This window comes from Platalea leucorodia, assembly GCF_965183815.1.
Source record: "Platalea leucorodia genome assembly, contig: HAP1_HAP1_SCAFFOLD_167, whole genome shotgun sequence".
NCBI classification, from domain to species: Eukaryota; Metazoa; Chordata; class Aves; order Pelecaniformes; family Threskiornithidae; genus Platalea; species Platalea leucorodia.
In genome coordinates this window covers 58,942-83,135 of record NW_028121382.1, presented here as the reverse complement: position 1 = coordinate 83,135, position 24,194 = coordinate 58,942, and the positions used below count along the sequence as shown (strand labels likewise).

Sequence of the window (24,194 nt, the reverse complement as noted above, 5' to 3'; positions counted from 1 at the left end):
GTTTTCTCTGGCACACTTTGTCTTTCCTGAGAGCAGAAAGATGTCGATCCTCAACACCTATAATGCGTCTTCCTAGGCATACCCACAGGCATATGAAAGTTGTCTGTTTCTGTGTGAGCAAATGCACATCATAGATTTATTCTGCAGTGAGAAAGAAGAACTTCCATTGGGCAGCTCACTTCTCAAGTCTGCAGTGGTTCTGCTGGGATGGGTGTTCTTTACCCCTCAGGAAGAACATTTCTTTTATGCTTTCCCTGGGCATGAAAGACCTAAAGCTAATGTGAAGAGAACAATGTCCTACCTAAAAAAATGTTGAAGGTAAATGCTGAAATGAGTTTCTTTCTCGTAGCCTCTCTTTGTGGCAACTGAGGAAATAAAAGACTTTGCATGGCTGAAGGGGAAAGGGACAACGGGACATCATCCATGGATTTTGTGCTGCTGGGAATACGGGATGTCCCCATGCTCCAGAACCTGCTCTTTCTCCTCTTGTTTATGATCTACTCAGTCACCATGGTTGGGAACATCCTCATCGTTGTACTGGTGGTGGCAGACCGGCATCTGCACACCCCCATGTACTTCTTCCTGGGCAATCTGTCCTCCTTGGAGATCTGCTACAGCTCCACCATCCTGCCTCGGTTGCTGGCCAGCTTCCTGACTGGGGACAGCAGCATCTCTGCTCACGGCTGCATGGCTCAGTTCTACTTCTTTGCTTCGTTTGCGACTACTGAGTGTTACCTGCTGGCAGCCATGTCCTAGGATCGGTACTTGGCCATATGCCAGCCCTTGCTCTACGCAAGCCTCATGACCTGGAAGGTCTCTTTACACCTGGCAGCTGCATCTTGGCTATGGGGTTCACTGCTGCTGGTAGTTGTCACAGTCTTCTTATCCCAGTTGCAGTTCTGTGGCCCCAAGGCAATTGACCACTTCTTCTGTGAGTTTACTCCATTGCTGGAGCTTGCCTGCAGTAACACCAGGGTGTTCATGCTCATTGGGTTCCTCTTGGCCTTCCTGGACTTAATCTTTCCATTCCTGTTCACACTGGCCTCCTACATGTGCATCATAGCTGCCATCCTGAGGATCCCATCCGGCATGGGCAGACAGAAGGCCTTCTCTACCTGCTCCTCTCACCTCACCGTTGTCACTGTTTTCTATGGCACCCTCTTTGTTGTCTACATGCTGCCCAGAACAGCCCCGCTGAGGCAGCTCAACAAAGTGTTCTCCTTTTTCTACACTGTCCTCACCCCCCTGGTCAATCCCCTCGTCTACAGCCTGCGGAACAGGGAGGTCAGGGAGGCCATCAGGAAAGTGCTCAGGAAAGCCCTGGCCTGCACCCACAGCTTCCTTGGTGACACAGACAGTTTTGTTCCTTTGAATAGGAAAGCTCTAGATACCAATTGGCCCTTCAGATGTGCATGCTGCTGAGACTGCTTGTGGACTGGCAGGGGGAAGAAAGCAGAAGGTCCTTGTAGAGAAATATTATTGCTTAGAAAGCAATGCTGAAAATGTCATGGGTTTGCCTTTTCGTTAATAACAAACACCTTGGTAGGCTTAAATGTGGGAACTGTTGAAGTGTCAAGGTTTTCTTTTCTGGAGGAGATAAGAAAGCATGTTTGGCTTAATATGTGAATATTTTCCAAGGGCCATCATGAGGGCATCTTTCCCACTGTGGGTTCCCAGGATGGGCACCATCTCCCCCCGTGGGGTACATTTCAAGAGCGTGAATCTTGCATGTCAGCCACTAATGAAGGTCCACTTTCACTACACCGCAAAGGAAAAATGGACTATTTCTATTGCGGGGCTCATGTGGGTTACAGCCACGCACCCCTCTTCCATCCACTGGCCAGGCCCTTTGCAGGCATGCCTCAGGAACCAGCTGGGGATTGCAGCAGCTGAGCAGCAGAGCAAGAAGTGTTTGCTTCTCCTGCTGCAAGGGGAGGTGGAGAGACTGGAATAAGGGGAGCAGTTCCTCTTTCTGAGGGCTAAAACAAGATCATCACCTGCATCTCCCTCCCCCCACCTTTTCCTTCCCTGTTCCCAGAAAAATGAGCAAGTTCCTGCTCCAGCTGGGCTCCTCTGGCTCCAGCTCAAGCTCCTCTTCTGTCTTTACCCCACATCTTGGGCAGAGACTGCAACACCCATTCCCTTGCCCCAGATTCTTCATCCTTGGAGGATCAGGCTTTCCACCTCAGCCCTCCTTCCCTACTAGAAAGCTTTGGCCCAGTGTAATGGGTCTGGCTGGGATGAAGTCAATTTTCTTCATAGCAGCCCACAAGGTACTGTGCTTTGGACTAGTGACAAAAACAGTGCTGATAACACACCAGTGAATTTGCTGTTGCTGAAAGGTGTCTGCACAGCATCAAGGCCTTCTCTGTTTCTCACTCTGACCCCCAGCAAGTTGGCTCAAGATGTGGGGAGGGGACACAACAAGGAAAAGTGACTGGAGCTGACCAAACAGATCTTCCACGCCATATAGCATCAAGCTCAGCAATAAAGAAGGAGGGGAGGCGTTCTTTTTGGGTGGGTTGCCATTGCCTGGGGACTGCCTGAGCATCGGTGTACTTGTGGAAGGTGGTGAGTGATTGCCTTTGCATCACTTATTATTTTGGGGTTTTGTTTTTTTTCGTTCTTCCTTCTTCCTCTTTCCTTCCCTTATTAAGCTATTTTTATCTTGACCCATGGCTTTCCTCACTTTTGCTCTTCCTGTTCTCTGCCCCCATCCTACTGGGGTGATGTCGTGGTTTAACCCCAGCCAGCAACTAAGCACCACACAGCCGCTTGCTCACTCCCCCCCACTGGTGGGATGGGGGAGAGAATTGGAAGGGTAAAAGGGAGAAAACTCATGGGTTGAGATAAGAACAGTTTAATAATTGAAGTAAAATAAAATAGAATAGTAGTAAAACAAAAAGCTGCGCACGCAAGCAAAACAAAACAAGGAATTCATTCACTACTTCCCATGGGCAGGCAGGTGTTCGGCCATCCCCAGGAAAGCAGGGCTCCATCACACGTAACGGTTACTTGGGAGGACAAATGCCATCACACCAAACGTTCCCCCCTTCCTTCTTCTTCCCCCAGCTTATATACTGAGCATGACGTCATATGGTATGGAATAACCCTTTGGCCAGTCTGGGTCAGCTGTCCTGGCTGTGCCCCCTCCCAGCTTCTTGTGCACTGCGCAGAGCATGGGAAGCTGAAAAGTCCTTGACTGGTGTAAACACTACTTAGCAACTACTTAGAAACGACTTTTAGCACTACTTAGCAAGAACCAAACCACCAGTGTGTTATCAACATTATTCTCATCCTAAATCCAAAACACAATACCAGCTACTAAGAAGAAAATTAACTCTATCCCAGCTGAAACCAGGACACAGGGTCAACCTACTCCACCCAACTCATCCAGGGCCCAGGGCAGGGATGGTCATTGCAACCTGGTTCTCCTCAGATCTCAGTTTTTTCAGTGGTCTGAGCCAGTTGGTCAATGGCCTTTGCCTCCAGGGCACGCTGCTAACTCCTCTTCAGATTCCTCACCAGTACATGTGTCTTTTCTCCTCTTCTCCTTGTGACTGGAGAAATAAGCTGTTAAGTCCCGGTCTGGTTGTCAGGCTCGGGGAAGGTTTGTAATGATCCCAAGGGCGAAATTAAGACACAAACGAGGTCATATGCCGCCAATCAGACATTTTATTGGGTAAATATAAAAGAATAAAGTGATAGGAAAGGCAGGAAATATTAGGAGGAAATATAAGCAAGCATCCAGAGAGAGAGAAGCAAAGGATAGTCACCACCATGGATCCAGCGGCGTCCCGTTGGTCCTGTCTTCAGTTTTTCAGTGGTGGATGGCCACACTCAGGTTTCGTTGTGCCGTCTTTTATCTGGTGTTGGAGAGGGAGTTTGCCCTCTCCTTTCCATTTGGTTACCCAGGGCAACATCACGTACCCAACACATGCACATCTACTGGTGGGGCAAGCGGCCTGACCAGATACCAGTTGGTGTCCTCTTCTTGGTGGTGCCCAATAAGCCAAAGAATGGCCTGCTGCTTCAGCAAGTTTGCACAGGTTTCCTTGCAAGACGGTGCTACCTGATAAGCCAAAGAGTGCTCTGCCCTTGGGTCTTGTCAGACAAAAGAGTGGTCTACTGTCTGGTCTTATCAGATAAACACACACAAGCAAGCTTTGAGACAATTGTTCTTAACACTTCAGTCTCTTACACCACCCTGTGGCTCAAAGATCGCTGTCTTGACTCGCAGATCTCTGCCTTCGTGGCCCATGGTGGTGATAGAGGGAGAGGATAGTAAGGTAAGAAGAGAGCATTTGTTTACACAATTTTTACAACTAAAGGTTTTGGTTGGTACACTGCACGGATATACTTAACATTGTCTGGTGATGGGGCAGCAACAAATTGCATGTTAGTCACAACATGTTGAATTAATTGAACAAAACATGGAATGATACATGGTAAAAATAACAGCATTGCTAAACCACACAACATATAGAACAAGATACGCTTAACCCAAGGGGTACCTGGAAGCCATGAAAATTCCCAACCTTTCCAGGTCTGAACAGGAACATGGGCTAACTTTCTTATTCCAGAGGTTATTCATTTAACAACTTGACCGTTATCATCAATTTTTAAACAGCAATTAGAATCATTTAATTTACCACAAACACCTCCGTCTTCAGCTAGCAGGTAGTCGGGAACCATACGATGTTGCAAAATTGCCGTTCGCATTTGTGTGGTTTGATCTGCCAATAGGTCCAAGGCATGAGCGGTTTCATTGGTAATAATTTCTAAAATGGCTTGTAGTTGAATAATGCGATTTAAATTACAAACAGGTTCTCGAGCACCGCTAATCACTTCATTGGGATTCCAGGTGGCAGGCCCATAGTGTTGGATAATTCGTTCTGGGGGCCACTCATCCTTTCCCCACGATTGGCTACTACCGCCTGCTATAGCAGTATTAATAGATCGTTTGCTTCGTGTAAGACCATCATACAACTTAACACCCAAATTATTATCATCATTCTTGGGAAGCAGAAAAAACAGGGGACGAATTATTCCAACATAACATATTCCAGACCACTTTGCTGGTAACACTTTGTATGCATGGTGACCACACACCCAGTAGTGACCCTTTAAGGCTCGATGGCCATTAGCAAAAGGTCTTTTCCATTCTTTTGCTGATTTGCCAGCATGTAATAGAAAAGTTTGGAATGTGTTTTCTCCAAAATACAAGTATTCCTAGCACATACTGCAATTCCTTCTTTGACTCGGGCATTTTTATCTGATCTAGTGTGGAGAGGGTATCCTGAGGAATACATGTCATTCCTCCTTTCCACCAAATCCCTAGAAATTTAACTTTATTTGCAGGAGTCTGAATTTTCTCAGGCGGGATCTTTAACCCTAGGCTTTCTAAATGAGTGATAATGTTATCCTCTGTTGTCTGGACCTTTTCTGTTTGACTCCCTGCAATTAGCATATCATCGATGTACTGATAAACTTTAACCCCTTCCTCTGATGGGATTAGTTCTAATTCTCGTGCTAAAGCGTGGTGGGCTAAGGTGGGGGAATGTTTATATCCTTGAGGGAGCCCTGTAAAAGTAAACTGTTGCCCCTCCCAGGTAAAAGCAAACCGATCTTGGTCCTGTGGTTGCAGAGGGACCATAAAGAACATATCTTTAACATCAATAGTTGCCATAATAGGATGTGCTTGTTCCTGAATAGTGGCTATGAGTTCGGCAATGTTTGGTACAGCAGCTGTTAATGGGCCCGTGTTTGCATTGAGCCCTCGGTAATCGACTGTTAGTCTCCACTTCCCATTTGGTTTTCGGACTGGCCATACAGGGGAATTAAAGGGAGAGTGAGTAGAAACTACAACCCCCTGTTCCTTTAATTCCTCCAGTACTGGGGAAATCCCCTCTCGTGACCCCAGGGGCAAGGGATAGGGTTTAACATTTGTTAATCTTGAAGGGGGAAGTAAAGGTGCAGCTTGTAAAAGCCGTATATTTATCAGTGGCACACCAAAAGATCAGCTTCCCCCTTTATTGTCTGTCCATACTTTACCCTTCAGGACATCAAGCCCGAAAAGATTAAGCAGGAGTGGGCCCACAACCATCTCCACTGGAGTGGCTGTCTCCTCCCCTGGTAGCTGTAAATTGACCGTAGCCAGTGCCTGTGCTTGAACATTACCGAACGCATCTGCCACAAACAAACGTCGCTTAGACAATGATATACCTCCGCGAGGTGCATCCTCTGTCTTGAGGGCTGAAATTTGAGCACCAGTATCCACTAAAAATGTAATGGGTACTCGTTTAAACCCTACAAGGCAGGTGATTAATAAATCACCTCGATGACCTATAGTGAGCTGTCTAATATACACCCACCCTTCGCACCCCCGCTCACTACAAAGGGGCGAAGGAATTAGTTTCCCGTCAACCTTTGTGGGGCAGTCGAGTCAGTCAAATTAATTATGGGTGGGGGTGCACTAGGAACCGGACGCTCAAACATTTTTACTTTGGCTGCTGGCTTTTCCGGCCACTCTAAAACTAATTTTTCAAGCCTATAAGTTGGTAACCCGTCCATAAGATCTTGAGGAACACCTTTCTGACACCCTATGGTCCATAAGCTAACACGCTTGTTTGAGATGTTTCTTCCGCCAGAAAGTTTAACGAAGGACACTCTTTTTTCATTTTCAAGATGTGAGGGAGGCTTTATTCCAGTACGTCTTAAACCCTTCAGGTCTGATTTTGGGGACGGGGTGCTAATTGGGCCATATTTTCGCCCATAATTCATTAATTCCTAAGCAACCTCTCCCCAAGTCCATACTTTAAAATTTTGGTTCCTGCGATCAGAAGTCGCCAGTCCAGCTAGTGCGGTTGAGACCTTTTCACCCTGGGACATTGCGTTAATTGTACTTTGTAATTGTATGCCCAGAGGTTTTAAAGATTCAGGGAGGCCCCTTATCAGGGGGGTCATTCGTTCAGGGTCCACCGGCATCATCATCGGGGACTCCTGTTTGAGCTTTAGCTCACGATCATACATCATTTGCAAACATGCCGCTTTCTGTATATTTTCTACCAACTGATCAATTGATCCTGTGATAGCAAGAGGGTCTCCTCGTTCCAAGGGATTGAGGCCTCCAGCCCAGTAAGCTGCCCTTTGGGTTAGGGACCAGGGAGCGCGGTGATCACCGGTAGTTAAAAACACTCCGGGCCCCCAATATCCTTCAGCTTCCTTTTCACTTAGTAATATTTGGTCCCCACCTGACAACGACACCCTCCATACATATTCTGTTTCTGATTCCTTAGGGGTACGGCCAAACTCCCTTTTTAATTTAGCTAATTCTGTAGCGGTATATGGCACTTCTTTTGTAGTAATTTGAGGGGAGTCATCCTGCTCATTGTCATACGTGAATTCAGTTTTAACCAAAGGTCGGAGAGAGTAAGGAGGCATCTCTAATTTGTCTAATCTTAATTTCATCTCTTCTAACTCCTCGCAAGGATATACAATTTTCTTTTTGGGGGGCGAATGGCTGTCACCACTCTCGCCCATGAGGAGTTGCTCTTTAAGAGCAGATTGCAGATAGTCTGCCTGGGCTCTCTCCTGCTCTAATTGCTCTTTTAGGTTTTCAACTTGTCTTTGCAAAGATTGGACAAGGGCTTGTAAGCACTGTATGGTTGAGACTCGGCACTATGCTGCCGGTCTCTTGCCTCCACAGCTACAACTAAATTGGCACCCAAAACGGCGCATATAATTGATTTTCCTTTTCCAGCCCAAAGTTTAGCGTCCTTTTGCAGGGCGCTGATTCGGTCGGTAATACTCTGCAGATTATACCAATTATCTCGTGCCCAATCAATACCTTGTACTGAAGGGCGTGCATTATGTTTTTCCAAAAAGTTATACAGCACCTCCCTGTCCACAGGGATAGTGTTATCATCACCCATTTTCTACAACAGCACACTTCAAGCAGGTCTAGTATTCAACAAGTGAGGGTGGTTTTCTCAGGGAGGCAACACGTAAGTGTTAATTTTCACAAAAGTTTCACCCTCTGCTTCCCTGAGAGGTACGCACATAAGACAAGCAAGTTCAATATTCAAAGCAAGTTCAACATTCAAAAAGGTGAGGGTGGTCGTCCCAGGGAGGCAACACGTAAGAGTTAATTTTCACAAAGGTTTCACCCTCTACTTCCCTGAGAGGCGCACACGTAAGACAAGTAAGTTTAAAGGTAAGACAAACAAGAGGTGCGGCACTTTCACTCCAAGGGATCCTGTCCGTGACACCAATAAAATGTTAAGTCCTGGTCTGATTGTCAGGCTCGGGGAAGGTTTGTAATGATCCCAAGGGCGAAATTAAGACACAAACGAGGTCATATGCCGCCAATCAGACATTTTATTGGGTAAATATAAAAGAGTAAAGCGATAGGAAAGGCAGGAAATATTAGGAGGAAATATAAGCAAGCATCCAGAGAGAGAGAAGCAAAGAATAGTCACCACCATGGATCCAGCGGTGTCCCGTTGGTCCTGTCTTCAGTTTTTCGGTGGTGGATGGCCACACTCAGGTTTCGTTGTGCCGTCTTTTATCGGGTGTTGGAGAGGGAGTTTGCCCTCTCCTTTCCGTTTGGTTACCCAGGGCAACATCACGTACCCAACACATGCACATCTACTGGTGGGGCAAGCGGCCTGACCAGATACCAGTTGGTGTCCTCTTCTTGGTGGTGCCCAATAAGCCAAAGAATGGCCTGCTGCTTCAGCAAGTTTGCACAGGTTTCCTTGCCAGATGGTGGTACTTTATAAGCCAAAGAGTGCTCTGCCCTCGGGTCTTGTCAGACAAAAGAGTGGTCTACTGTCCGGTCTTATCAGATAAACACACAAGCAAGCTTTGAGACAATTGTTCTTAACACTTCAGTCTCTTACAGCCTCTCTCTACCAAAGGCCCTCCAGGGCTGCAGAGACACCACAGACAGCCATGCCCTCTCCTGCCAGGGCTGCCCAGCCCAGGCCTGTTTCTCTCGGACCTTGGGGACTGCAGGCATTGCTCTCTTTTAGGGCACCTCAAGTCTTTCTTACAATGCCATCTGCCATCTGCTTCAGCGCATCTCTGTCATGCAGCAAAGCTTTTGCGCACATGGGCTCTTGGGTGCTTGGTGTCCCTGTTCACCATGACAAGGGTGAGGTTGGCCTGGAGCCACAACTCAGGGGCTGCAGCCCAGATGTGCAACACTGTCCTCTGACTGGGAACAGCCAGGAGGAGCTGGAGCCCCGAGGTCTGTCACAAGCTGTGACTTCTGAGGCACAGTGGGACACCTCCCACAGCTGGCGTGCTGCAATGGATGGGTAAAGGCTCTTCACGAGGCACAGGCTGGGAGCACCAGAAGAGGAATACTTTCTGTGTGAAGGAGTTGCTTGGATGTATGGAGCTCCTTGCTGGGAATTCAACAGGTTGGGTGAGCCCTTGTGGGTGAGGATCGGAGGAGAGGCCAGTTAGGGTGACATTGTGGTGGGAGATAAAGAACTGGTGATCAAGGGGAGGAGGTGGACAAGCTCTTACTTAAGCAACTCCAGGAGGTCTCCAGATCAGTAACATGGGGCTCTCTGAGGGGACTTTAATGACCCTGACATTCATTGAAGAGGGAACACAGCACTGTGAAAACAGACCAATAGGTTTCTGGAGGGTGTTGGAGTAATTTCTTTACAAAGCCACCAGCTGGACCAACAGAGATGATGCTCACCTGTATCAGGTCCTTGCAAACCATGGAGAGTGGTCAGGGATGTGAAAACCAGGGTCATTCTTGACTGTAGTGACCATGAAATAGGGGGGTGCAGCTCTTGAGCAGCCTGAGGAGGGAGAGGAGCAGAGTGCAGGTGTCAGACCTGAGAGGGGAAGACTTTGGCCTGTTCAGGGGGCTTTTAGTGGGGATCCCATGGGCAGCAGGGAAGGGCAGCACAACTCAGTACAGCTGGTCTTTAACGAGAGAATCACCCACAAAGAGCAGCAGTGAGTACATAGCTGACAAGACCAGCTTGGGTGAAGAGGGAACTTCTTGGATGAGGAAGCTCCATAGGTAATGGAAGCAGAGAGGAGGAGGGTGCAGAGACTCACTTCAGTTGGAGGCATTTAGAAATAGGAGTGCCTTTTTTTTAAAAAAAGAACAATTTTGGAAACCAGGGTTTAGTAACAGGAGCAGAGATGCCTGATGTCACCCTCCATCTGCAGTTTTCATTGGAGGGTCCAGGTCTCTCACAGTCCCTTCTGGTCACTCCCAGTCCCAGGTGAGTGTATCAGGCACACCAGGACCTCCTGAAGTGGCACTGGAGGCTTGTGGTCAGGAACTGAGCTCGGCCTGCAAAGATGAGGCAACTTTCTCAACATTTATGTAATATGGAAACATTTTCATCAGCTGAAATGTTTGAATACTTTTCATAGAGAGAGAATGTTTTCCCGTGCTGCCATCATGAAACTCTCCAGGATGTGTACTGCTCTCGGGAGAAGAAACCTTGATCTTCCCGGCACTTGCTTGGCCACTGCTCTCTCCAGTATGGAGTGTACTGAATCTCACTAATCTTCTAGGTACTCCCACATGTCCTGATTCAACTGACCATTTCTCAAGTCATCTTCTCCAGCAGACTGTCTGCACAGATGCCTTTTTGAGTGTCCCTCTGGTTTTCCTCCTCCCATTACTCTCCATTCCCTCAGACCCCCCCCCAAGTACCCAGGTGCTGCTTGGAGCTTCAGGCAGTTGAAAGCTTGCTGCTCCTGTCTCCTGACTGTCTCTGTAGCCAACGCCTTCATTGCCTTTCTCTCTGTCCTTTCCTGCTAATCTCACTGAAGATTTTCCCCTCAAAAGTACAAGTGGGATTTAGTGTAGGCAGCTTGGACTTCATGGACAGATGAGGAATATATTTTATTCTTTACTGAACTACTCTTGTTTTTTCTTTCTTTTTGATTTTGTTCTTGTTAACTAAGAGAAATGCTGTGTGTCTGTGCAGCCACTTCTCCAAGGAAAGCAGAAGGAAATGGAGGCTGAGACATTCAGCTCCAGCCTGAGTGGGAAAAGCTTCGATTTTAATGTGAGTGATGTGAGTTTCAGGTGACCGGTGAGAGAAATGGCAGGTTTGGGTGGGTGGGTGGGATGAAGAGTGTCTCTAGAGTGTCTGACAGAAAGGGTCTTGCTTTTCCCGCATGTTCATACTTCACCATGAGACCCTCGCGATCAACATGACTTGGAGATTGTCTATATTGTTTATTCTGTAAGCAGAAAAATAATGAAAATGCACAAATCTTTTCAAAATGTTATTTCTTTTTGACATCTTCTCATTTAGACTATACTCCTGAACTCTCCCTAATGAACCACACAAGAAGGGAGGCATTAAAGAAAACTGCAGAGCGCCATGGCATGTTAGGGTATCTGCATTTCCATGAGCCCTCTGCTGCCAAGTTCCCGAACTGCAGCTACCGAAAGGAGATTGAACAAGCCGCTGAAGAAGCCTTTAAAATGTGATTCAAATCTCCAGGACTCTGAGGGTGTCAGTGGGCCCCCTGAGGGCCATCACAGATGAAGCCATGAAGGGAAGCACGGGTGGAGGTACCCCTCCCTGGGGGCTGCCTTAAACTGGCAAGAGGTCAGCACTGGTTCCAGGTGACCAAGGCAATGTGCAGGTGGCTCTGCTGCCACGTCAGCCCTTGATGGGTTTCATCCAGAAGGATGGGCAAGCTCTGATCCCTGGCACCTGGGAAGGGAGATCCTTTTCCTCCTGCATTGCTCAGGGCTCTTGATGGAGCAGTGTGATGTGGGGGTGTGTGATGACGTGTGCAGGACAACCCTAGGACTGCCTGGACTCTGTGGGGGGATGAGGAGGCACCAAGGCCATGGGGCTGTAAGGAAATGGTGTCCCCTCGTGGCTCTTGGTGGCAGTGACAATATTGATAGCTGAGAGGAGAGAGACCTTGGTTGTGTTGGGGAAGTCCCAGCCCCACCAAGGCCCTCAGTCATCCCCACCACCATGGGCTCTCCCATGCTGTCCCATGCCTGCAGCAGTTCTCCTGCAGACTTTGGTCATGCCCCCAGATTCCCCACCTCACTGTGTACCTAGGCTTTACAAATGTCTTTTTGTGTTCCCTGCCTTTTGCTTCTAACACAAAGCTGTGGTTTTGTGGGGATTTGCCAAAGCTGTGAATCCCCAAGCAACACATCCAGCTGCTTTCAGAGCTAATGCTCCTCAGTCACCTAAGATATCCCAGCACCGTACTTACTTATCATAGAATCACAGAAAGAATCATGGAATCACAGAATGGTTTGGGTTGGAAGGGATTGTTAAAGGTCATCTAGTCCAAGCCTTCTGCAGTGAGCAGGGCCATCTTCAACTAGATTGGGTTGCTCAGAGCCCCATCCAACCTGACCTTGAATGGTTCCAGGGATGGGGCATCTACCACCTCTCTGGGCAACCTGTCCCAGTGTTTCACTGCCCTCATCATAAAAAAGTTCTTCCTTATATCTAGTCTCAATCTCCCCTCCTTTAGTTTGAAACCATTGCCCCTTGTCCTATCACTACAGGCCCTACTAAAAAGTCTGTTCCCATCTTGCTTCTAAGCCCCCTTTAATTACCGAAAGGCAGCAATAAGGCCTTCCCAGAGCCTTTTGTTCTCCAGGCTGAACAACCCCAACTCTCTCAGCCTTTCCTCATAGCAGAGGTGTTCCATCCCTCTGATCATTTTTGTGGCCCTCCCTAGACCAGCTCCAACAGGTCCATGTCTTTCCTGTATGGAGCGCTCTGGAGAAAAATTAGAAAAAGTATGTTTTTTTCACTAATTTTCCAGGAGAAAACATTGCTTGGGGGATATTACGAATGGGCATAAATACCTGAAGGGAAGGAATGAAGACAAGGGAGCCAAACTCTTCTCAGTAGTTCCCACTGACGAGACAAGAGGTGGTGGACACAGATAAAAACACATGACATTCCATCTGAATCCAAGAAAACACTGTTTCACGGTGAGGGTGGTCAAACACTGGAACAGGTTGCCCAGAGGCTGAGGAGCCTCCATCCATGGAGGTATTCCAGACCCTCCTAGACAAGGTCCTCAGCAACCTGCTCTAGCTGACCGTGTCTCAGCTGGGGAGTTGCACTTGATGAACTCCAGAGGTGCCTTCCAATCTCAACATCTCTGTCATTCTGTGAGTGTGCAAGAGAAAAGTAAGATGGAAAGAAATGAACAACACACAGCCTTGACGGCAAACAGAGTAGGATTCTGTGCAGAGGACCCACGCTGGAGCAGGGGAGAAGTGTGAGGAGGAAGGAGTGGCAGAGATGTTCTGTGCTGACCGTAAGCCCCATTCACCATCCCCCCAGCTCCTCTTGGGGTTGGGGTGGGTAGAAGAATTGGGAGCAATGGAGTAATTTGAGCCTGGGAAGAAGGAGTGGGGTGGGGAAATGGTCTTGAATATTTTTGCTATGCTTTCTCTCTATCTGAATCTCTTTTAATTGGCAATAAGTTCAATTGATGTTCCCCAAGTCAACTCTTCTTTGCCCATGACAGTAATGAGTAAGTGATCTCCCTGTCTTTATCTTGACGCATGAGCTAGTCCACCTTATCTTCTGCCTTTGTACTTTTGAGCTGGGGATGCAAGTGAGCAGCTGGGTGGGTGTCTGGCTGCTGGCCAAGGCTAACCCACTACAGGACCACCACAGCAGGACTGCTGTGTCCAGCCTGGGGCTCAGCAGCACAAGGAAGATCCTGACAGACTGAAGCAAGTGCTGCAGAGGCCGGAAGGATGGCTGGGGCCTGGATCACATAATGGAGAAGGAGAGGCTGAGAGAGCTGGGTTTATCAGAAATCCCTCAGAGCCAAACACCAGAGCAAGGACCCAGGCCAGCTGGGGAGATCTCAGTCAATGGAGATTTTCAGAATTGGTTGAGACAAGCACCTGATTGGGCTGGAGCTGTCTGAGAAGAGGCTTGGCTGAGAGTCCAGCTGCGGCAAGAGATCCTCAGGGCTGGGGTGTATGGCCAGAGATGGAAATGGCCGGTGGGTGGGACTGGTCTGGGACAAATTTCCTGGGGCAGTTTCCCCAGGGTGTCCTGGAAACATGGCAGAGACCAGGCCCCTCTCTTCTGCACCTTGGATGCCTTGCTTTCTTCACCATGACGCCTGGCTCTGCACTGGGAGTGCTGGCTGCCCCTACCCTGCACACTCACACACCTTAGCTCTACACTGGTGTTTTTCTCTCCCGGGCTCTTTCCAGCCCAGCCCAGACCCTCCCCACCTCTCCCAACCTCCCCTGCCCTCTCCCCAGCCCAGCCCAGCCCAGCAGAGCAGCCCAGCCTGGGCTGGCTCCATGGCACTGCCCAGCGCAGGCTGCTGCAGAGCTCTGGGCACTCACCCCACAGCCCCAGCCCCTCTGAAGGGCACAGCAGCTGCTGGGGGGCAGACAGCAGGGTTCAGGCTCCCCATCAGCCCCAGGGCTGGTGCTGGCCACAAGGGCATGAGGAAACAGAGGCTAGGCACTCTCTGGCTCTCCACAATTCATCTTGTAGGTGATCCCCAACCCTGACTGAATTTTCCCCCTCCTCTGCTGCCACCAGCTTGACTCCCCAGGACAGCACCAGAGTCCTGACCCTGGGGGTCCTCAGGCAGCTCCTGCAGCTCTCCACTCTTCCTCCCCTGTGCCTGCCGAGTCCCCGCTTACTTCCATGGCACTGCAGAGTCCTTCTTCGTGGATACCTCCATTTAGTGCTTTACTTTTGGGGGACTTCACCTTTGAGGGTGTTCCATCTTCTGCGTTTCCAGTCATTGCAATCCCACATCAGTTATGTGGTGAGTCCCCATCCTCTCCTGACCCCTCCAAATTCATTTCCAGAGAGCCTGGTACATGCCATCAGTCCTGTCATACATGAAGCAAACTGAGGAAACAATGGGGAGCTGATGGAGCATCTCCCCTGCCAATGGACACCAAGAAGAGCTCCTTTAAATCAGAACACTTGGTCCAGTGGAACCCAGTGTTACCATGCGCTTAACCCCAAAACCACTGAGAACAAAAGGAGAACAGAAACTTTAAAAGACCAATTCCTTGGACATTTTCTTGGAAGCAACTTTGGAGAAAGAGCCCAGCCTTCAGGCCCAGCACCCAGGAGGTGCCCTTTTATTGAAGAGCTACAATTTGATGGGCCACATCTGACACAGTGTTGTGCAAGGGTCAGACACAACAGGATCAAACTTCCACAGGAGTATAAAACCAGAAAACTATCCCTAAGTAGAATTATCACAGGAGAAAAAAAGGAAGCTTGTGGCCTAAGATAAACTCGGGGAGACATGCGGAGGAGGGGAGGCAGGTTATTGTCAGTGAAACGGCACCCATTGGATCAGTTTCCATAAGGCATCCTTGAGCTCCTTGTTCCTCATGCTGTAGATGAGGGGGTTCACTGCTGGAGGCACCACTGAGTACAGCACTGCCACCACCAGATCCAGGGATGGGGAGGAGATGGAGGGGGGCTTCAGGTAGGCAAACATGGCGGTGCCCATAAACAGGGAGACCACAGCCAGGTGAGGGAGGCACGTGGAAAAGGCTTTGAGCCTTCTCTGCTGTGAGGGCATCCTCAGCACAGCCCTGAAGATCTGCACATAGGACAGCACAATGAAAACAAAACACCCAAAGCCCACACAGAAACTAACCACAAGAAGTGCAATCTCCTAGAGGTAGGAGTGTGAGCAGAAGAGCTTGAGGATCTGGGGGATTTCATAGAAGAACTGGTCCACAGTATTGCCCTTGCAGATGGGTAGTGAAAATGTATTGGCCGTGTGCAGGAGAGAATTGAGAAACCCAGTGCCCCAGGCAGCTGCTGCCATGTGGACACAAGCTCTGCTGCCCAGGAGGGTCCCGTAGTGCAGGGGTTTGCAGATGGCAATGTAGCGGTCATAGGCCATGACAGTGAGAAGATACAACTCAGCTGCAATAAAAAAGAGAAACAGAAAGACTTGTGCAGTGCAACCATAGTACGGAATGGCCCTGGAGTCCCAGAGGGAATTGGCCATGGCTTTGGGGAGAGTGGTGGAGATGCAGCCTAGGTCAAGGAGGGAGAGGTTGAGGAGGAAGAAGTACATAGGGGTGTGGAGGTGGCGGTCGCAGGCTACGGCAGTGATGATGAGGCCGTTGCCCAGGAGGGCAGCCAGGTAGATGGCCAGGAAGAGCCAGAAGTGCAAGAGCTGCAGCTCCCGTGTGCCTGCGAATGCCAGGAGGAGGAACTGGGTGATGGAGCTGTTGTTGGACATTTTGTCCCTCTGGGCATCAGGATCTGTTCAAGGAGGTAAAGGAAGGGAGAAGTTAGGGCTGACTGCTTCGAGAAAATTCTACCCAAGTTATCATAGAACCCCCCCAAACTGCCTTTCACTTTTCAGGAAGAGCTTTGGTGAGCTCTGGTTGGTGCTGGCTGAGGGTGCCCCAGGGAGAAGGAGGCTCTGCTGGGGGCTCTGCAGGACTCCGTCCTGCCCTACAGCAATAGGTAAAAAGGAACTCAGTGTGATCTCAGATTAAATCCACTCATGATATCAAAGAGCCTTTCAGCATTGTGGCTCCCAATTCACCTGACTGCAGAGCAGAGCTGTGGGGAGTTTGGGTTGTGCCTTCTGCTCTGGTTGCCCCAGCACAGCTGAGGAGCGGTTTGAATGCAGCAATGCCTGGCATTTCTGCTGCACTGCAAGGGAAACCTTGTGGGTGCAGAGACTGGGCACAGGGACTGTCCCTTAGTGCAGAGTGAGGACAGCCGCTCTGTCCATCAGCCCTGCTCTCAGCTGCCCGGTGCTTGCAGCTCTTTCAGCTTGAGGATGATCGCACATGGGACTTGCCCCAAAGAGGCCAGTGCTGGGAGCAGAGGAATCCAGTTTCCAACTGCAGATCTCCAACCTCCTCAGACACAGTCAGACACTTGAATTTTTCTCCTATTTGGTTGTCAGGCTGATGGGAAGGCAACTTACAGCTGTGTCCCCATGACATTCAGGACAGGGGCTCTGCTGTGTGAGTGAGGAGACCAGGGGGTTGCTCCAGGTAAAGCATCTGCACTGCAGGGGATGGCAGGGAGCTGCCTGAATCCCCACTCCCACAGCATTCCTGGGAGCATGTCTCTCTTCCTGCCTGCCCATGTCTCTGCTGCCTGGAGCTCTTCTTGGCCACGATCCCTTTCTCTGTCCCCACAGCTCCTCCCTCTCCACGCTCACAGACCTGATCCCACCTGCTGTGTGCTCAGCTCTGCCCTGCAGGCACCTCCTGGCAGCAGGGCACTGCCCAGGGGCATCTCTGTGTGTGCAGGGGCTAAGGAGCAGCTCAGACAAGTCCTAGAGAGAACTGGGGTGTCATTGCCTACTCCAGAGCAGAGAAATAAATTCCCATCTCCCACTGCCCACCCAGCCAACCAAGAGCAGAAAACCCTGGGTCCTTAGACCTGGGTTTAGAAAGACATGCAGCTCTTTCTTGTCCATGCCATCTCTCTGCTCTGATGAAAAGTCTTTGTACACAGGGGGTCTTGGACTCCTTGTACCAGGATTCCTTATGGCAAGTCAGATTTTGTCTGGTTCCACAGCTTTGTTGCTTCAGCCCAAATGTGCAGCAGTGCCCTCAGCCAGGGGCACAGGCAGGAGGAGCTGGAGCTGTTCCTGAGCAGACAGAGCTGTGACATGGTGGCAGAGCTCAGGACAGCTGCTCTTCAAGGACAGCATCCTCCAGGCTCCGCAAGGGTCCAGATCAAAACTCAGTCTAAACTTGAAAGGGAATTGAAGGGCACCATAAGGAGTGTTTACTGCTTCAGGAAGAGTTAAAGAAGAAACAAAGATCCTGTGTGGCCACTGCTGAATTTAGTAAGAGCAGGTGTAGATAGATGTGAGATTCTCGGTGTGCTCTTTGCCTCAGTCTTCCCCAGCAAGGTCTCCCAGGCCTCTGTGACTCAGGGAAGGACTCTGGAGGTGAACAGTCAGCGGTGGATGGGGATCAAGTAAGGGATCACTTGAGCAAACTCCAACCTTCCCAGTGTATGGGACAGGAGGGGCAGCATGGCAGGGAGCTGAGTGAGCAGGCCAATGTCACAGCGAGGCCACTCTCCAGCATCTTTCAGAGGTCAGGGAGTCTGTGGGAACTCCCTGACAATGGGGAAAATGCAAGCATTGCAGGCACCTTTCAAAATGCCCAAAGGATGTGCAGAGGAGTGAAAGGCTGTGCCCCAGAATGTGTCCACTCGGATCCCATTTCTGGATTTCTGGATGAGAAGGGGATTAGATTTACCCAGGGGAGCTTGTCTCTCACCATCCACTTTGCTTTCTGTGCTGAAAGGACAGGATTACTGGATGCAGGGAGAGCAGAGATGGTCTTTTACCTGGAAGTCATCAAGGCTTTCAGCATCATCCCTCCAGAAAGTTCTTGTGTCCAAGTTAGGATCGTATGGGCTTCATGGGTGGATAAGTAGCTGAGTAAAATACCCGCTGGAGAGTAGCTGGGCTTGGAGGATTGTGGTATATGCGTGGTGCTCTGCCTGGAGGCATCTAGCTAGTAGGGTCCTGCAGGGGTCTAGCTTGCAACCTGCCCTGTTTCACATCTTTTGAGTGACCTGGAGGATAGGAGAGAGTAATTTTTGATACCATTTGTAGAAGACATCCCATTGAGGAGAGCAGGGCAGGGCTGGAGGGCAGGGCTGCCATCCCAAACGACACAGACAGTTTAGAGGGATGGGCCAATAGGATCCTCACAATATCCAGTAAAGATTCAAACAAAGTCCTGCTCCTAAAGTGGACTGGCTCTGAAATGTCCTAGGACAAGGAGTGTCTAGGCGGGTAGCAGCTCCGCAGGAAAGGGTCTGCTGGTCTTCGGGTTCCATTAGGCAAAAGATGAGCCATCAGCAAAGACGGCCAACACCATCCTGGGCTTTGTGAGCAGGAGCACAGCCAGGGCAAGTGATTCTCTCCCTCTGCTCAGCACTTCTAACACCACATCCAGAATACTTGCCCAGGTTTTGGTTGCCCACAATGCCAGAGAGACATTGGCAAGCTGGAGGATCCGCAGAAGTTCAGTGGAGGGCCACAGAGATGGTCAAGGCTGGAGCACTTGTCCAAGGCTGAGGGAGCTGGGCTTGTTCACCCTGGAGAATGGAGGGCTTTGTGGGGAGGATGGAAGAGACTTGCATTGCCTATAGTGAGGTTCCTAAGAAGACACCGTGGTGCAAGGCAGGAGCACAGGAGGCAACGAGCTGAAACACGAGAGGGTCAGGCTCAATATAGGGAGAAGCGTTTGCAAGGTGAGGACAGCCAGACATGGGAAGCCATTTCCCAGAGAGTGTGCACTGCCTCCATCCCTGGAAGTTTCTCAGACCCATCTGGATAAAACCATGAGCAACCTGGTGTGACCCTGCTTTGAGAAGGATTTTTTCTACAGATATCTAGCAAGGTCCCTACCAGCCTGAATGACACTCTCATTCCTCACCTCTCCATGTCCTCAACATGAGGGAAAGCCCTCAGGGTCCCTCTGACTGTAGAAATAATTCACATCAGGTACAAGGCAGCAGCACAGGCACCACAAACAGTCCCGATAACATCCCTGGCCTCATCTTTAAGTTACTGCTTCCCTTTTTCCCTCCTCTCAAATTCTTCACTGTTCTCATTCTCACACCATCCAAAAAGGCCAGCCTACCCTGGCTGGCTGGGAGGGAGTTCATTGTCTTCATCGCAGCCCAGAGGGTTCCATGTTTCGGATTTGTGACCAAAACTCTTTTAGCTATTGCTGAACAGTGCTTAAACAACATAAAGGCCTTCTCATGCTGTTTCTCACGCTGCCCTTCCAATGAGTGGGCTGGGGTTGGGCAAGAAGTTGTGAGGGGACGCAGCCAGGACGGCTGACCTCAAATGACCAAAGGGATATTCCTTCTCATAGGATATCACACTCAGCTATATAAGATCAGGGAAAGGAATAGGAAGGGGGGACATTTGTGGTTATGACATTTGCCTTCCCAAGTCACTTTTACATGAGATGAAGGCCTGGAAGGTTTCCTGGAAATGGCTGAACATTTCCCTGCCAATAGCATGAATTCCTTTTTTGCTTTGCTTGTGAAGGCAGCTTTGCTTCACTTATGAAACTTCCTTAATTCCAACCCATGAGCTTTTCTCACTTTTACCTTTCCAATTCTCTTCCCCAGGCTGCTGTTGGGGGAATGAGCAAGTGACTGGGTGGCTGATTAGTTTCTGGCTGGTGTCAAGCCACCACACTTGTTAATCCTTTCCACATTGGCCATGCTTGTCTTCTTTTACATCCTCCTGTGGTGTCTCTGAGATGGTTGCTGAGGTATTTTCTACCTTGGGCAGCAAATCCATGAAACAGGTCACCCCTTAGATTACCTTTACTGTCCTGCAATTGCTCACATTGCTATCTTGTCAGAGTGTCGGGCACCTGCACGCATACCATGACATTGGAGCCACTGCCTTGCAGTGTTCCCAAAGAGAAGAGATTCAGCAGAAGCTGAGGGTCTCGACATCAGGGACTCATGGGAGCAGAATTCAATCATTGGCACCCAGGAATGTCACCTTTATTCATTTCTTCTCCTCCCCAGAGCAAGTGATGGGGAGAAAGGAAGAAAGGAGAGGGTTCCTCACTGCTTTTGCAGTCCACACACAGAGCTGAATTTTGTCCTACTATCAAAGGTTTAGTTCAGGTTAATGTTGCTACCAAGCACGATTTTTTGAAAGTGTTCAGATACTGTGTGCTTCTCTTTTTAAGGAATAGGGAGTCTAGAAAGGCATCATCCAACATAAACAGCTGTCCTACAGACATCTGTGGAGAATAAGTGAATTTTACTCATGAAGATTATTAACTAAGGAGTGCAAACCCTCAAATTATCATAAGGGGACTGAGGCACCGACATGCTGTTATGGATGTCATAGATCCACATGACACAGGATGAGTAAGGCCACCTAATGAGTCATCTTGATGGATGGCTGGTGCTGTCAATGAAGAAAATTAAACTATTGGAGAGCAGTGACGTAAGCCAATGTTCTGAATCAAGAGCTTGCTGGAAAGAGCCAAAATAAACATTGGGTATGGCTGAAAGGCACCTCATGCTCTGGGGGTAATGTATGGAGTTCAGATGGCTTCCCTGGTGGCTGATTCTCTGGACTTGAGTGGGGGCTGTGGCAGGGGAAGGAGGTAAGTTGGTGGCAGATTCTGTTTCTTGAATGACAAAGCTGTGGTTTTCTGGAGATGTCCCAATGGATGTGAGTTCACAAAAACCATCTGGCTTCATAGATTTGCTATTTAGAAGCCTTACCCTTGTATGTAAGGAGGATGCCAAAGCCAAAGCTCCCATAGGCTTGAGAGTTGCAGGGATGGGTAGCAAAAGCAAAATGAGCTGACAGAGGCTTAGAGGGCCATGCAGAATGAGTCACACTCTGCCTGGAGGCCTGGAACAAGTGGGCACTGCAGAGGTTTGCATCTTGAATGCATGCCTCAGCCTAGCAGATGGGGATTCCCCCTGACGGGGGTGGCTGTGCCAGTTCATCCAGGTGGGTCTCAATGACGCAGGCTCTACTTGATTACATTCCTGTAACCCAAACATGTTAGGATTAATGCAGAACTGGCTATTCAAAATCGAGCATTTTATTCACTTTGCCCCTTTGCTTTGACATCTTTTCACTTTGACGGCACTCCTGAAATCTCTCTAGGAAGCCGCATAAGAATTGACGACTAAAGGAAAGTTACGCCGAGGCTTGGCTCCTTCTGGTGCTTTGCTTGGCAATGAGCCCTCTGGTGCCGAGTTCCTGAACTGCAGCTCCTGAAAGACTGAGCAAGCCTCCAGAGCAGTAAAAGCAGCACAGCTGAAGGTTTCAGAGGGTGTTAGCAGGCCCTGCTGAAGGCCATCACTGAAGAGACCATGCAGGGAATGAGCAGACAAGGTTCCTGTCCCTGGGGGCTGGTGAAGCAGGGAGTCGGAGGCCCTTGGGACAGGAGGACATTTCAATGTGAGATGTTTTCACACTGTGAAAGCCCTTGATGTGTTTCACCAAGCAGGCTGGCCACGCCCTGACCCCCATCCCCTGCAGAGGGGGATCCTTTCCCTCTTGTGATGCTCTGGGCTCTTCCTGGGGGCATTGTGATGTGGGAGTGTGTGATGGCAGGCGCAGGTCAGTGGTAGGACACCTGCCAGGCTCTATGGAGGGTTGGGTGAGGAGGAGGCAACGAGGCGTTGGAGCTGTAAGGACCTCATGTCCTCTCGTGGGTCTCAGTGGAAGAGACAGAAGCCATAGCTGAGTGGACAAGGGCCCCAGTTCTGTTGGGGTGTCAAAGCCCCACCAAGGCCCTTGGCCATCCCCACCACAGCTACACTGACCTGTGCCTGTGCCTGCTTCCTTGCTTCCAGCGCCAAGCTCTGTGTCTCTGGGCATTTGCCAATGCCTCTGAGCTCCCCACAACCCATCCCGTTTCTTCCAAAGCCTTGCTAATGCTGCTTTCTCACCCAAGAGTTCCAAGCCCCAGACATGCTAGAATCCTCTGTTTAGCTCCACATCCCAGCACTCAGCTGCACATCCTCCTTCTGCTGCTGCCTCCAAATGAAGACTCACCCTATCTCACTTCAGCATGACAGCCTCCGACATGTCAAGTCTTCTTCCTGCCTTCAATGCACTCACTGCTGCACCTGCACTGCTCTCTCCCTGCATGCGCCTGTGTCTCACCAACCCTTCCTCTTCCCCTGCAGTGGTGGGACCTCACCCCAGGAGGGCTGTGCATCCTCCAGGCTCAGGGGGGTTTCCTGACACCCACCCAAGTGTGAGGAGTGGAGGAGGGGAGGAGAGCCAGGTCAGGTCATGGGGCATGACTGAGCACAGACACCCCAAGCAGTGGGTGTTCCCTGTCTGTCAGGCTGAACCATGTACCTAAGGTAAAAAAAATCTGTATGTGGTCAGGGCAGTTTGGGGACACCTGTCAAGCAGCCCTGAACCTGAGGTGCATGACTTCTGGGGTCAGGGAGAACCTGAGAGCTCTCCCGAATTGGAAAACATGAAGGGGAAGGAAAGACAGCATCATTCCGTTTGGAAGGGACCTCGGGAGGTGTCTGGACCAACCTCCTGCTCAAAGCAGGGTCAGACAGAGTACTCAGGCCTTTATCCAAACATCTTGATCACATTCTAGGATAGAGCCAGTGCATGCTCCCTGGGAAACAGCTTCCACCGCTTGACTATCCTTATGCTGGAATAATTTCTCCCTCTCTCTAGCCTGACCCTCTCTTGTTTCAGCCCATTGCCTCTTGTCCTTCTGTCATGAACATGAGCCTGACTCCATCTTCCTGGGAACCGTGAGATGCTGCTGCATGTTTCCCACAAGATCCTCTCTACTCCTGTCTGAACAAGCCCAGCTCTCTAAGCCTCTTCTCACAGTACAATTTCTCCCACCCTACTCACCTTGGTGGCCCTCCACTGACCTGGCCCCAGTTTGTCCAGGTCTCTCTGACATTGTGGGATGTCCAAACCTAGGAAAATATTCTGGCTATGGTGTGAAAAGAGCTGAGCAGACTGGCTGTGCTCCGACTCCTACAGCCCAGGATGCTGTTGGCCTTCTTTCCTGATTGCTCCTCTTTTGCCTAATGGAACCCAAGGACCACAAAGCCTTTCCCACAGAGCTGCTGCCCACCTGGGCAGTCCCTGGCCTATGTTGTGTCATGGGCTTAATCGACCTCAAGGGCACAACTTATTGGCTATCCTGGGGTTCCTGTTGGCCCATTACTCCAGCTTGTCTTTGTCCTTTGGGATGGCCACCCTGCCCTCCAATGTAGCGTCTGCTCTCCTCAATGTTATGCAAAAGCACTCTCTCATCTCCTCTGGGTCATTAAAAACGTATTAAACAGGGCAGGTGGCAGCACAGACCCCTGCAGGACCCTGCTAGCTAGATGCCTCCAGGCAGAGCACCATGCATTGACCACGTCCCTCTGAGCCCGACCATCCATCTGGTTATTTACCCACCAATTTTTCCAAACAGGCAGACCATAATATACTAACATGGGCACAAGAATATTGGAGCAAGTGGGTGATGTTGAAAAGTTCACTGACTTCCAGGTCAAAAGACAACCACTGCTCTCCCTGCATCCAGCAATCCTGTCCTTTCAGCACAGAAAGCAAAGTGGATGGTGAGAGACAAGCTCCCCTGGGTAAATCTAATCCCCTTCTCATCCAGAAATCCAGAAATGGGATCCGAG

General features: G+C 49.8%; 2 pseudogenes across 2 annotated transcripts; one reads left to right on the top strand and one right to left on the bottom strand.

Moving 5' to 3' along the window:
• The first annotated feature begins 423 nt into the window (after window positions 1-423).
• LOC309603692 (olfactory receptor 9G19-like) lies at window positions 424-1,422 on the top strand (annotated as a pseudogene). The gene has a single exon. The product of its transcript is annotated as an olfactory receptor 9G19-like (transcript).
• Window positions 1,423-15,321: 13,899 nt separating this feature from the next.
• LOC309603691 (olfactory receptor 14I1-like) lies at window positions 15,322-16,251 on the bottom strand (annotated as a pseudogene). Its single transcript has one exon. The product of its transcript is annotated as an olfactory receptor 14I1-like (transcript).
• Window positions 16,252-24,194: the final 7,943 nt, after the last annotated feature.